Source organism: Leiobunum rupestre, chromosome 11, assembly GCF_980474605.1.
Source record: "Leiobunum rupestre chromosome 11, qqLeiRupe1.1.hap1, whole genome shotgun sequence".
Lineage (NCBI taxonomy): Eukaryota > Metazoa > Arthropoda > Arachnida > Opiliones > Sclerosomatidae > Leiobunum > Leiobunum rupestre.
Genome location: NC_143394.1, coordinates 46,293,320 through 46,305,936, shown reverse-complemented (window position 1 = coordinate 46,305,936; position 12,617 = coordinate 46,293,320).

Genomic DNA, 12,617 nt, shown 5'->3' with positions numbered 1-12,617 from the left:
GGAAACCAAGTACCGCGAAATAAAACCGTAAGCCTCGGCTGCATAGTAAATTCCCATGTATAACACCAGACACTTTTTTTATATCAATTTAACAGTTTAAAATTCCACATGGGACAAGGAAACCAAGTACCGCGAAATAAAACCGTAAGCCTCGGCTGCATAGTAAATTCCCATGTATAACACCAGACACTTTTTTAATATCAATTTATCAGTTTACAATTCCACATGTGACAAGGAAACCAAGTACCGCGAAATAAAACCGTAAGCCTCGGCTGCATAGTAAATTCCCATGTATAACACCAGACAATTTTTTAATATCAATTTATCAGTTTACAATTCCACATGTGACAAGGAAACCAAGTACCGCGAAATAAAACCGTAAGCCTCGGCTGCATAGTAAATTCCCATGTATAACACCAGACAATTTTTTAATATCAATTTATCAGTTTACAATTCCACATGTGACAAGGAAACCAAGTACCGCGAAATAAAACCGTAAGCCTCGGCTGCATAGTAAATTCCCATGTATAACACCAGACACTTTTTTAATATCAATTTATCAGTTTACAATTCCACATGTGACAAGGAAACCAAGTACCGCGAAATAAAACCGTAAGCCTCGGCTGCATAGTAAATTCCCATGTATAACACCAGACACTTTTTTAATATCAATTTATCAGTTTACAATTCCACATGTGACAAGGAAACCAAGTACCGCGAAATAAAACCGTAAGCCTCGGCTGCATAGTAAATTCCCATGTATAACACCAGAAACTTTTTTAATATCAATTTATCAGTTTAAAATTCCACATGTGACAAGGAAACCAAGTACCGCGAAATAAAACCGTAAGCCTCGGCTGCATAGTAAATTCCCATGTATAACACCAGACACTTTTTATATCAATTTATCAGTTTAAAATTCCACATGGGACAAGGAAACCAAGTACCGCGAAATAAAACCGTAAGCCTCGGCTGCATAGTAAATTCCCATGTATAACACCAGACACTTTTTTAATATCAATTTATCAGTTTACAATTCCACATGTGACAAGGAAACCAAGTACCGCGAAATAAAACCGTAAGCCTCGGCTGCATAGTAAATTCCCATGTATAACACCAGACACTTTTTTTATATCAATTTATCAGTTTAAAATTCCACATGGGACAAGGAAACCAAGTACCGCGAAATAAAACCGTAAGCCTCGGCTGCATAGTAAATTCCCATGTATAACACCAGACACTTTTTTAATATCAATTTATCAGTTTAAAATTCCACATTTGACAAGGAAACCAAGTACCGCGAAATAAAACCGTAAGCCTCGGCTGCATAGTAAATTCCCATGTATAACACCAGACACTTTTTTAATATCAATTTATCAGTTTAAAATTCCACGTGTGACAAGGAAACCAAGTACCGCGAAATAAAACCGTAAGCCTCGGCTGCATAGTAAATTCCCATGTATAACACCAGACACTTTTTTTATATCAATTTAACAGTTTAAAATTCCACATGGGACAAGGAAACCAAGTACCGCGAAATAAAACCGTAAGCCTCGGCTGCATAGTAAATTCCCATGTATAACACCAGACACTTTTTTAATATCAATTTATCAGTTTACAATTCCACATGTGACAAGGAAACCAAGTACCGCGAAATAAAACCGTAAGCCTCGGCTGCATAGTAAATTCCCATGTATAACACCAGACACTTTTTTAATATCAATTTATCAGTTTACAATTCCAAATGTGACAAGGAAACCAAGTACCGCGAAATAAAACCGTAAGCCTCGGCTGCATAGTAAATTCCCATGTATAACACCAGACACTTTTTTAATATCAATTTATCAGTTTACAATTCCACATGTGACAAGGAAACCAAGTACCGCGAAATAAAACCGTAAGCCTCGGCTGCATAGTAAATTCCCATGTATAACACCAGACACTTTTTTAATATCAATTTATCAGTTTACAATTCCACATGTGACAAGGAAACCAAGTACCGCGAAATAAAACCGTAAGCCTCGGCTGCATAGTAAATTCCCATGTATAACACCAGAAACTTTTTTAATATCAATTTATCAGTTTAAAATTCCACATGTGACAAGGAAACCAAGTACCGCGAAATAAAACCGTAAGCCTCGGCTGCATAGTAAATTCCCATGTATAACACCAGACACTTTTTATATCAATTTATCAGTTTAAAATTCCACATGGGACAAGGAAACCAAGTACCGCGAAATAAAACCGTAAGCCTCGGCTGCATAGTAAATTCCCATGTATAACACCAGACACTTTTTTAATATCAATTTATCAGTTTACAATTCCACATGTGACAAGGAAACCAAGTACCGCGAAATAAAACCGTAAGCCTCGGCTGCATAGTAAATTCCCATGTATAACACCAGACACTTTTTTTATATCAATTTATCAGTTTAAAATTCCACATGGGACAAGGAAACCAAGTACCGCGAAATAAAACCGTAAGCCTCGGCTGCATAGTAAATTCCCATGTATAACACCAGACACTTTTTTAATATCAATTTATCAGTTTAAAATTCCACATTTGACAAGGAAACCAAGTACCGCGAAATAAAACCGTAAGCCTCGGCTGCATAGTAAATTCCCATGTATAACACCAGACACTTTTTTAATATCAATTTATCAGTTTAAAATTCCACGTGTGACAAGGAAACCAAGTACCGCGAAATAAAACCGTAAGCCTCGGCTGCATAGTAAATTCCCATGTATAACACCAGACACTTTTTTTATATCAATTTAACAGTTTAAAATTCCACATGGGACAAGGAAACCAAGTACCGCGAAATAAAACCGTAAGCCTCGGCTGCATAGTAAATTCCCATGTATAACACCAGACACTTTTTTAATATCAATTTATCAGTTTACAATTCCACATGTGACAAGGAAACCAAGTACCGCGAAATAAAACCGTAAGCCTCGGCTGCATAGTAAATTCCCATGTATAACACCAGACACTTTTTTTATATCAATTTATCAGTTTAAAATTCCACATGGGACAAGGAAACCAAGTACCGCGAAATAAAACCGTAAGCCTCGGCTGCATAGTAAATTCCCATGTATAACACCAGACACTTTTTTAATATCAATTTATCAGTTTAAAATTCCACATTTGACAAGGAAACCAAGTACCGCGAAATAAAACCGTAAGCCTCGGCTGCATAGTAAATTCCCATGTATAACACCAGACACTTTTTTAATATCAATTTATCAGTTTAAAATTCCACGTGTGACAAGGAAACCAAGTACCGCGAAATAAAACCGTAAGCCTCGGCTGCATAGTAAATTCCCATGTATAACACCAGACACTTTTTTTATATCAATTTAACAGTTTAAAATTCCACATGGGACAAGGAAACCAAGTACCGCGAAATAAAACCGTAAGCCTCGGCTGCATAGTAAATTCCCATGTATAACACCAGACACTTTTTTAATATCAATTTATCAGTTTAAAATTCCACATGGGACAAGGAAACCAAGTACCGCGAAATAAAACCGTAAGCCTCGGCTGCATAGTAAATTCCGATGTATAACACCAGACACTTTTTTTATATCAATTTATCAGTTTAAAATTCCACATGGGACAAGGAAACCAAGTACCGCGAAATAAAACCGTAAGCCTCGGCTGCATAGTAAATTCCGATGTATAACACCAGACACTTTTTTTATATCAATTTATCAGTTTAAAATTCCACATGGGACAAGGAAACCAAGTACCGCGAAATAAAACCGTAAGCCTCGGCTGCATAGCAAATTCCCATGTATAACACCAGACACTTTTTATATCAATTTATCAGTTTAAAATTCCACATGGGACAAGGAAACCAAGTACCGCGAAATAAAACCGTAAGCCTCGGCTGCATAGTAAATTCCCATGTATAACACCAGACACTTTTTTAATATCAATTTATCAGTTTAAAATTCCACATGTGACAAGGAAACCAAGTACCGCGAAATAAAACCGTAAGCCTCGGCTGCATAGTAAATTCCCATGTATAACACCTGACACTTTTTTTATATCAATTTAACAGTTTAAAATTCCACATGGGACAAGGAAACCAAGTACCGCGAAATAAAACCGTAAGCCTCGGCTGCATAGTAAATTCCCATGTATAACACCAGACACTTTTTTAATATCAATTTATCAGTTTAAAATTCCACATGTGACAAGGAAACCAAGTACCGCGAAATAAAACCGTAAGCCTCGGCTGCATAGTAAATTCCCATGTATAACACCAGACACTTTTTTTATATCAATTTATCAGTTTAAAATTCCACATGGGACAAGGAAACCAAGTACCGCGAAATAAAACCGTAAGCCTCGGCTGCATAGTAAATTCCGATGTATAACACCAGACACTTTTTTTATATCAATTTATCAGTTTAAAATTCCACATGGGACAAGGAAACCAAGTACCGCGAAATAAAACCGTAAGCCTCGGCTGCATAGTAAATTCCCATGTATAACACCAGACACTTTTTTAATATCAATTTATCAGTTTAAAATTCCACATGTGACAAGGAAACCAAGTACCGCGAAATAAAACCGTAAGCCTCGGCTGCATAGTAAATTCCCATGTATAACACCAGACACTTTTTTTATATCAATTTATCAGTTTAAAATTCCACATGGGACAAGGAAACCAAGTACCGCGAAATAAAACCGTAAGCCTCGGCTGCATAGTAAATTCCGATGTATAACACCAGACACTTTTTTTATATCAATTTATCAGTTTAAAATTCCACATGGGACAAGGAAACCAAGTACCGCGAAATAAAACCGTAAGCCTCGGCTGCATAGTAAATTCCCATGTATAACACCAGACACTTTTTTATATCAATTTATCAGTTTAAAATTCCACATGGGACAAGGAAACCAAGTACCGCGAAATAAAACCGTAAGCCTCGGCTGCATAGTAAATTCCCATGTATAACACCAGACACTTTTTTAATATCAATTTATCAGTTTAAAATTCCACATGTGACAAGGAAACCAAGTACCGCGAAATAAAACCGTAAGCCTCGGCTGCATAGTAAATTCCCATGTATAACACCAGTCACTTTTTTATATCAATTTATCAGTTTACAATTCCACATGGGACAAGGAAACCAAGTACCGCGAAATAAAACCGTAAGCCTCGGCTGCATAGTAAATTCCCATGTATAACACCCGACACATTTTTCTATCAGTATATCAATTTACAATGTCATATCTCAAAGGGTGAATCCATTACTGCTCTAAGACCTATTGGTACGAGTTATTAGTAAGTTTTTTAATTTCTTCAAATTTGTTTAGGATTTAGCTATATTATCCCTTTTAATTATGGACTAATCTACTTTTTCGCGTATTTTATCATCCTTCGCACAGTCCATAGGTGGTTTCTTCTAACTTAACTTATCGTACTCCTGTTATATATCTAGCTGCGTTGCCGTTTTAATATTTTCCATTAGTGTCGAAGCTTCAAACTTTAAAATTTTAATGTCACATGCAAAGTCGCAAACATTTAAATCTTTGTTATATGTTTAGGCGATATTTACAGCCGCTTAATTTAAATCAGCAACGTTCATCTCTTCTAAACTTTCTAAAGCGAATCATTTACGTCGTAATCGAAAAACAATTCAAAATAGAAACGAATATGGCTTCAGCAGTCAGGTTAATATTGTAAAGTAATAAATGAACTCATTTAGAGAAAATTTTATACAAAATATCTAAACTTAATCAACGCTAACGTCTAGGAATAAAGGTTTATAGTAGTGTCTACAGATGGCACAGAATTATTTAGTTTTCACGTACCCTGCCTTATATTATTATTATGGGCAGCAGAATAAGACTTATGACTAAGAATTAGAAAGTAGTAGAATAATAGAATTAGAAACGTTATTTACGCAGAGGTGTATTAACTGGATCCCGGGCCCCTAGATTTGAGCTTTAGAGGTCAAGAGTTAAGATCCGATTTTAATAGACTAGTCTCGGGCCATTTACGTTTTGGCACGTTTCCCCTAGGCTTAAGTGTACCCTGCCTAATGGTTAATGCGCCACTGCTAATTCTTAAACGTTCAGGAGATCGCGTTCGCATGGCATTACTTGCTAAAATTAAAACTAAATGTAAATATTATAACTATTTTTGATAAATTTTAATAAAAAAAATATAATCAGCCTTGGGCTTACCTCCAATAAAAAAAACCCCAATTTCGGTCCTTCCGGATTCCCGGGAAGAAAGCGCCGAGAAAGCACATGACTACCGTTATGAACGACCTCCAGCGGGTCGAGAGCAGTGTTATAAATAAGGCGGTGGCATCGGTCAAAGACCAGTTTATTTTGAGCTATGACCAATAAATTAAATGAAATCTGGGGGGTTCACTGGTCATAATGACCAGTTTATTTTTAATTAAAAGTATAATTAGCCTTTTCAGTTTACATAGAGCCACGTAGTTGCAAATGTGAGAAGCCCAGGAACTGCTGGATTTTCGACTGCTAAGCAGACGATTTTTCAATAAAGCGTCTGCTTAGCAGACGAAAATCCAGCAGGTTATGAGCTTCTTGCATTTGCCACTACGTGGCTCTATGTTCACCAACGAGGGGGATGACAATGGGGAAAAAGCTCTAGAAACCGGCTTCAAAATAGCTACCGCAATACTAGCTGCCGTAGCCGGTTTCTAGAGCTTTTTCCCCATTGTCATCCCCCTCGTTGGTGAACGTTTCGTTGCGGACTTCTCCCGGCTGTTTTATCTCTATTTCCTCCATACTCTTTGCTTCTGCTACAATCAGTCAGATTCGTCGAGCTAAATGCGAAACATCTAGATCAATCATGAAGAATATGTTTAAGAAGCATAAGCATAGAAGACATTGATGCCTATCCTGCAATTTCTTTATGGTTTTTAGAAACAAAAAGAAAGTCAGAAAGGAGTAAAACTGTTTTTATTCGAAGGACTAGAAGATGATGTAAAACTGTAAATATGGAAAAGTTTTTATTCGAGGAACAAGAAGATGATGAAATATTTTTTAAAGTTCCTTAAGAAATGTGATAAATATCAAAGCTCTTTGGTTTGTGATAAATAAATAGCATAGTTCCTAATCGCTATTAACAATTCACTTTCAAAAGTAAAATAAAAGAGGGATGGAGATAAGTGGGGTAGAAAAGAGTGGTCATGACCAGTAAATTATTTTTTAAGTAGGGGGTATTGTGGTCATATCGAGGGTCATATTGACCAGTACTTTTAAAAAGCTTATTTCCAACACTGCATGGTCGAGAGCAGTTACATCAAATTCCGAAGACTTTCGCATGTCGGAACGATGTATCAACGGTATCACGATGAAAGGAAAAACTTTGGTAAAACGAAATTATCTGGAGCTACTCGATCTCGAGTCTGTTAGAAGATTTCACACAATTTTGTAATGTATTTAATCAATATGTCGATGAAGGACTTTCAGTACATTGAGAGAGAAATTTGCGTAGTTCTATTACTTTTAGGGTTTTTTTTTTATTCATTTTGATTCCGGGGGGATTTCACCACCCCCTCCCCCCTAAATACGCCCTTGCCGCAATGTATAATTGACAAATAGACGGAAAATACAATTTCAATGTAGACTTTGCTTATATTTTAGTGATGTTCATAAATGATTGATTTACATGTCATCGAAAAATGTGGACGCGTTTACTCCAGAATAAAATATTTTGTGAAAAGTAAATGATGCAATTTTTTACTGTTAATTTTTTAGTAAACCTCTTGCAGCTCCTTGTAGGCTTGGTGCCCTAGGCCCAGGCCTTGTCGGTCTATTGGGTAATCCGACCCAGTATATCGGCAGACCTTGCTGGCCAAAGAACTGAACCATTTCTTCCGATCCATTTGTGAGGAAACTCGTTGTTCAGTCGGCGTCTTTCGGCAAAAGGAAGGTCGTCGATTGCATAATTTGCATTGTAAAAAACGCAAATAGTTCTGGACGTTGAAATTTTGAGCCTAGAACACTGGACCAATAAAACGATTTCCTTAAATTCCCACCCAAACATTTAAGCACTGGAAAAGAACTTGGTGATGATGTTCGAATCTCCAGTGAACTTACATTGTTAGTGAAGGTTTCCGTCCTGCCATAGGCGATTGTTTTGATGGTTGAAAGGTCCATCTCAAGAAAAAGAACATTCGTCGGTGTAGAGAACATGGCGCCTAAATTGGAGATCGTCGTTCACCGCATTGAGCAGCCAGTTGCGGAAGTCGTCACGTCTTTAAAAATCCATAGTACCATAAGTAACATAATACCAATAAGGATGACAATTAACGAGATTTACAACCAAACAGATTTTCATAGTTATTGCGTAATCAAGATGTTTTCTCGGCACAGAGCCCTCTAGTGTCTAAAATACGCGTGACTTCCGCTAAGCCGAAATATCTGGTTTCCGATAGATAGGCGGAATATTTGGCTAAAATTATAAAAATTAAAAACCTTTTTCTCGGCGCCACGAGCTCATGTATTTTATCACGCATGATTCGCATGCGGGCTTCAAAACAAAGCCAAAGCCCCTCGCGACTCCAGAACGTGCTCTCCGATATTAGGCTTAAATTTTTATCAAAAAGTAGTCATCCAAAACGGTAAGTCGCGAGTCCAAGTCACAGCTTGAAGAGAGTATCAGTGCCGAAAAAAGGTTCGGTTAGAAAATTAGCATTAAAGCAATAGGAAGTGTCATACTTATTGTTATTGTGTTACTTAAGATAGTACCTATATTTTCGTAAAATTTTCCAAACACGGTTTTTACTGCAACCTAAATCAGCACTCGTGGTCGCGCAACGTTTTTGAGGGAATGTGGCAAAATATGCAAGAACAGGGTTCATATAATGCATAGAAACATATATTTCTATGAGCAGATCCCCCTCTTTTATCGCGCCATGCTGTTTCCATGACCCAGCAGGCGGTCCGAAACAGCATGGTCATCTAAAGAAATTGTGGGTTTTGTCAAAAGTAAAAACCTCTGCTTTTCGTACATGCTAACCTGTACTTACTATTTCTTCCGGCCATACACGGCTTGTGCAGTCGACATATTACTACTTCTGGCCATACACGGCCTCCTGTGCAGTCGAAATATTATTACTTCGTCACACCTATTTAGGATAGTTAATTTCGATTATATGTAGATGTAATAAAAATTGAAATATAATCCCCCCTTCGCCCCATGCACTTATTTATTACTTCGTCACACTTATTTATTACATCTGGCCATACACGGTGGAGTTGCCAGATTAATTTTAAGGACCCCGCACACTCAAAAACAATCAAAATTGGGAAACTAGCCCAAACAAAAATTTTTCTCTCTTCGATACAGCCCAATTCCTTCACTCATGCTCACCAATTAATGTTTTGGGACCGGAATGTTGACCCTACTAATGTGCTAATATTTTCAAAAAACGATGAAATTTCGTCCATCAATGTACCCCGGTGTATAAACTTAACAATAAAAATTTCAAGTTTCTACCTTAAGTCGTTTTTGTAAAAAATATCTTGTCCAAAAAAAACACCCGGTATATCTCTATATGTTTACTAATTTCAGGTGTTTAATTTATTTTATATTCTCTAAAACAAAGAATAAATGAAAATTGTGGGAGTGGACAATAGCACAAATTGTTTACTTTTCACATTACTACATTCAGAGCAATCGCGCAAAGTTTAGGGACTCTAAAGCGCCCCCTACACGATGCGATTTTTTGGGGGGCGACTTGTCGCTACGATCCGGGAGATCGCGATCGCTCGTCGGTTTTTGCAGGGGGTAGAAACGTACGCGAAATGCGTTGTCTCATGCGATTCCCTAGTGGGAGAGGTGGGGGTGGAAGTTTAGTCTGAAAAGTTTCAGCAGGTTCGTCTGCTTCGATATATGGACCTCGTGTCCTCGTTCGGGCCTCGGGCTAAAAATAGATCACGCTTATTGTCAAAAGAAACAACCCGAATCTATAAAGCCGAATGGTTAGTATTACAATTTTAATTATCATCGATGTAGTTATAAATTGTTTGTTTTAAATATAATTTCAGGGGTAAACTTTAAAAAACGCTTCAAAATTAATATCTTTGCCCAATGAAGAGATTGAATCTCCTGATTTACCTTTTGTAAAAATAAGTTTTAAATGCTTAATTTCAAATGTTTTTCTATATTTTTATTCTTTTTAAACAGCTTAAGGCTAGAGGTCGGCGGAACGAATAAATTAACCGGCAAAATTTCGATTAACCATAAAAAGTTTGGTTAACTGTTTTTTATGAACACTTTATACGAATAAACAACGATTTAACATACAAAAATAATCGATTTTTTCGTATATTTTTTGGATAATTTTCGGTTATGAATAAAAATAATTAATTGGATAATTTCTTATTCAAACGCCGATCTCTAATCAAGGTAAATCCAATAAAAAATGATGACAAATGAAGCATTCCATTAGGCCTACTTGTCCATATTTACAATTGAAGGCACCAACGTTATTAATAAACTTCGCTACAATTTCAATTTAACCCAACTTATGATTAAAGATGATTGTGATAGTTCTTACAACTTTTGAATTGGCAAGATTTTCCCATATTTAGTTTACACCTTGGTAAAATAAAATTCCAATCAGTAAAATAAAGAAAATTTACGCTGAAACACCTCGGGCCTCGTCCTCCAGTCCCGATTTTTACGAGATTTAAAACTGAACCGAACTGAATTTTTCAGACTTTTTACCCCCTGGCTATTACATTGCCCCCCGCAACTAGGGAATCGCGAGGTTAGACGGGAGCCCGTAGGAATCTCGCCGCATTTCCAATCTAGGGTACGTAGTCTAGATTATCTTTGGTTTTTGCCACACACGGCAAAACCCCGATGTTTCGAAAATGGAGAAATTTGACCAAACACAAAGCCTAGGCAGATTCCTAAAATTGACGTAGAGCACGGACTACAGAAACGAAGTGTTTTACATATTAAAATATGGCACCAATTTTATCCAAAAAAAGAAAAGCTTGTATTGCGCTTGCCGTGATTATTACTACAGATGAAAAAAAGGGAAAACGAAAATAGTCGAAACAATGGCTTTTACAAAGGGAAAAATACTCGGACATGAACTTACTAAAAGAATTGAAAATATCAGAGTACAAGGACTATCAAAATTATTTAAGAATGGACGACCATTGTTTCCGATTATTGCTTGATTTAGTGAGACCGGAAATAGATCTATAAGGTGTTACGGAAAGATTATTTGAAGATAAGAAATGAATAAAACCATACTGTATTGTTTAAAACATTGTTATCAAAGAAAATGCAGTATTGGATACAATATGATATATTGGTGATGTCGTATAATTAGGGATTGAATTATTTCGAATGTGGTTTGGTCGTTAAGTTTTCTGGAATTTATCTTGGTGAACAATTTTGGAGGAGTCTGAAGTCGAAAGTTGGCGTGATTGGCTTTGTTTGTAGTATGGATGTCGTATCTGGTGAGAAGCATAGGGATTAAAATAATTGTTAGAGCGCGCAGTTTGATTTGACGTTGGGGTTCCTGATGGCCTCGTTGGGGTGTAGCTCGGACGACTTGCAGGTAGGGTTCCTGATGGCCTCGTTGGGGTGTAGCTAGGTTGGCTTGCAGGTAGGGTTCCTGATGGCATAGTTGGGGTGAAGCTAGGATGGCTTGCAGTTGAGTTTCCTGTTGGCGTGTCGCTAGTATATATAAGTCCAGGAGAAGGTAGGGGGGACATATTTTCTCGGTTTGTGGATTCATCCGATGGAATATTTGGTGTAATTTCTAATTGGATATTTCTTGGTGCGGCAGGGGTTATTTTATTAACATTAAGATAATTAATTATTTATTTGTTACATTATTTACATTAAGATAAATAATTATTTATTTGTTACATTATTTACATTAAGATAAACAATTATTTATTTATTTATTAAATTATTTACATTAAGATAAATAATTATTTATTTATTATATTATTTACATGAAGATAAATAATTATTTTTAACTTACATGATTTTATATTACTTACATTTAATTTATATAAACATAATTTTATATTACTTACATTTAATTTATATAAACATAATTTTATATTACTTACATTTAATTTATATAAACATAATTTTATATTACTTACATTATATAAACATAATTTTATATTACTTACATTATATAAACATAATTTTATATTACTTACATTATATAAACATAATTTTATATTACTTACATTATATAAACATAATTTTATATTACTTACATTATATAAACATAATTTTATATTACTTACATTATATAAACATAATTTTATATTACTTACATTATATAAACATAATTTCATATTACTTACATTATATAGACATAATTTTATATTACTTACATTATATAGAGATAATTTTATATTACTTACATTATATAAACATAATTTTATATTACTTACATTATATAAACATAATTTTATATTACTCACATTATATAAACATAATTTTATATTACTTACATTATATAAACATAATTTTATATTACTTAGAATAATTAATAAATAAATAAATAATAGATATTTTAAAAAAATAGAAAATTTCATTAGCTGGTCTGCCGACTAGCCCATACACGAG